This window comes from Nanorana parkeri, unplaced genomic scaffold (genome assembly GCF_000935625.1).
Source record: "Nanorana parkeri isolate BGI_ZX_2015 unplaced genomic scaffold, ASM93562v1 scaffold459, whole genome shotgun sequence".
In the NCBI taxonomy this organism is placed as follows: Eukaryota; Metazoa; Chordata; class Amphibia; order Anura; family Dicroglossidae; genus Nanorana; species Nanorana parkeri.
The window spans coordinates 817,585-820,546 of record NW_017306727.1 but is presented as its reverse complement, the minus strand read 5'-3'; the positions used below and the strand labels follow the sequence as shown (position 1 = coordinate 820,546).

Genomic DNA, 2,962 nt, shown 5'->3' with positions numbered 1-2,962 from the left:
TACTGCCGTAACTTAATTTTGATGTATATGTTTATTTTGTAGCTGTAGAGTTTACTGTAAAAATCCGCGCTCCTATCCCCATCAATTTAGCAGCAGCATCAGAGTGTGCAAAACATTTTTTAGTTGTATTGGTTGATATACAGCACTGTGAAAATATTTTTAAATGCAAGTTTTTAGCACTTTTTAATAAAGCTTGGTTCAAGGATGTTATACCATATAGTGTTTTTCTTTCCTCCTGAGCACTACTGAAAAAGAAATTGTACCTGAGGAATTAAAGTGAGGAGCGATCTTACAGGTGGATGACTCGCATTGTGCCAAGGGAACTAACTGTTCGAAAAAGGTATTAATAGACCATCTAATTTGTGGTCAACCATTTCTGGTGAGTGAGGCATCTGACGTATATATATATATATACATACACACACATACATACATACATACACACACACACACTATATTGCCAAAAGTATTGGGACATCTGCCTTTACACGCACATGAACTTTAATGTTATACCAGTCTTAGTCAGTAGGGTTCAATATTGAGTTGCCCACCCTTTGCTACTATAACAGGTTCAACTCTTCTGGGAAGGCGTCCACAAGGTTTAGGAGTGTGTCTATGGGAATGTTTGACCATTCTTCCAGAAGAGCATTTGTGAGGTCAGGTACTGATGTTGGACGAGAAGGCCTGGCTCGCAGTCTCCGCTCTAATTCATCCCAAAGGTGTTCTATCGGGTTGAGGTCAGGACTCTCCACAGGCCAGTCAAGTTCCTCCACCCCAAACTCGCTCATCCATGTCTTTATGGACCTTGCTTTGTGCACTGATAGGCAGTCATGTTGGAACAGGAAGTGGCCATCTCCAAACTGTTCCCACAAAGTTGGGAGCATGAAATTGTCCAAAATGTCTTGGTATGCTGATGCCTTAAGAGTTCCCTTAATTGGAACTAAGGGGCCAAGCCTAAGCCCTGAAAAACAACCCCACACCATAATACCCCCTCCATCAAACTTTACACTTGGCACAATGTAGTTAGGCAAGTACCATTCTCCTGGCCAAACCCAGATACGTCGATCGGATTGCAAGACAGGGAAGTGTGATTTGTCACTCCAGAGAACCAGTCTCCACTTCTCTAGAGTCCAGTGGCAGCGTGCTTTACACCACTGCATCTGACGCTTTGCATTGCACTTGGTGATGTAAGGCTTGGATGCAGCTGTTCGGCCATGGAAACCCATTCCATGTAGCTCTCTATGCACTGCTTTTGTGCCAATCTGAAGGCCACACTAAGTTTGGAGGTCTGTAGCTATTGACTCTGCAGACAGTTGGCGACTTCTGCGCACTGTGCGCTTTAGCATGCGCTGACCCCGCTCTGTCATTTTATGTGGCCTACCACTTTGTGGCTGAGTTGCTGTTGTTCCCAGTTGCTTCCACTTTGTTATAATACCACTAACAGGTGACCGTAGAATATTTAGTAGCAAGGAACTTTCACGAATGGACTTATTGCACAGGTGGCAACCTATTACGGTACCACGCGTGTGTGTGTGTGTGCACATGCGTATATATACACTGATATATATACACTGAGTGGCCAGATTATTATAACCACCCCATCAGTACTTCGTTGGGCCACCTTTTGCCTTCAATACTGCGGCGATTCTTCTTGGCATTTACTCCACGAGATGTTGAAAGGTGATGCAAGGAATCTGACACCATGCCTGATGAATAGCACTGTCCAGTTCTGTGAGATTTGATGGTTGTGGCACCAACTGCCTGATGGCTCTTTCAACTTCGTCCCACAAATGCTCAATTGGATTGAGATCTGGTGATTGTGGGGGCCACCTAAAACAAGGTAAAGTCTCCCTCGTGTTCTTGAAACCATTCCTGCACAATACGAGCACCGAGGCATGGCGCATTGTCTTGTTGGAAGAAGCCATCTCCAGTGGGATACGCCATCAACATGATAGGGTGAACTTGATCAGCAACGATACTTTGGTATGTTGTGCTATTCAGACGTTGTTCCACACGAATTAAAAGGGCCCAAATCATGCCAGGAAAACATGCCCCAAACCATAACAATGCCGCCGCCAGCTTGAAGGGTTGTACTCATGCATGTGGGATGCATGCTTTCATGTTGTTCCCGCCAAATTCTCACTCTGCCATCGGACCACATGACTTTTTTCCAATGCTCAACTGTCCAATCCTTGTGTTGTTGTGCTAATTGGAAACGTTTTATCTTGTTAACCTAAGCGATCGCCGCTGCTGAAGAAGTAGAATCAGTGCAGCACTGTGGCTGTCCTCACTCCGGTGTTCTATCTAAAGCTCACTGTACAGAGCTCCAGTCTTTCTGGGCACCGGAAGTGAGGTAGTTAAAAAATCCAGGGGCGGACTGCCCGAGGACACGCACCAACAGGGTCCCGTCACTGATTGCTGCTTCACTTTGTTTTCAACCAGCCCAGCCTGCAGCAGTATGTGTCCCTCGCCCCAGGGCCCACCATATGACATTCTCCACAGGGCTGATGCATGCATTTTTGCACAGTGGGAGGTACATTTATCTGCCCACGCACCCCCCCCCCTTTCCCCAGCACCCTCAGGCTGCTGCCCTTGCAGCCTTATGCCAGCCAGGCTTAACCTGCTTGCGGATTTGTAACTGCAGGTGTCAGGCTAGTACTTCAAGTAGCTGGCCTTCTGTGGGGCAGCCTGCTGCACCCACCCACTGGACGTGCTGAAGGTGAGTGCTCACCAGTATACTGGCATAGAAGGACCTGCTCATTAATGTGTGTGTTTGGGTGACATTCCACAGGAATCAGAGTGTGTGTGTGTATGTCTGTTTGTGATGGTTGATCTGATTTAGCTGTGTCTGTGTCATTCTATCTGCCCAGTGTGAGGTCTGATGTGTGTTTGTTCTGGTCTGCAGTCTGACGTGTGTTGATCTGCAGTCTCAAATAGAAGTCACCAGCACTCAATGATATGC

General features: G+C 46.6%; 1 protein-coding gene across 1 annotated transcript in view; it reads right to left on the bottom strand.

Moving 5' to 3' along the window:
* TJP1 (tight junction protein 1) overlaps positions 1 to 2,962 on the bottom strand; it is a 331,960-nt gene that overhangs the window by 32,703 nt on the left and 296,295 nt on the right. The gene's annotated exons all lie outside the window — the stretch shown is intronic.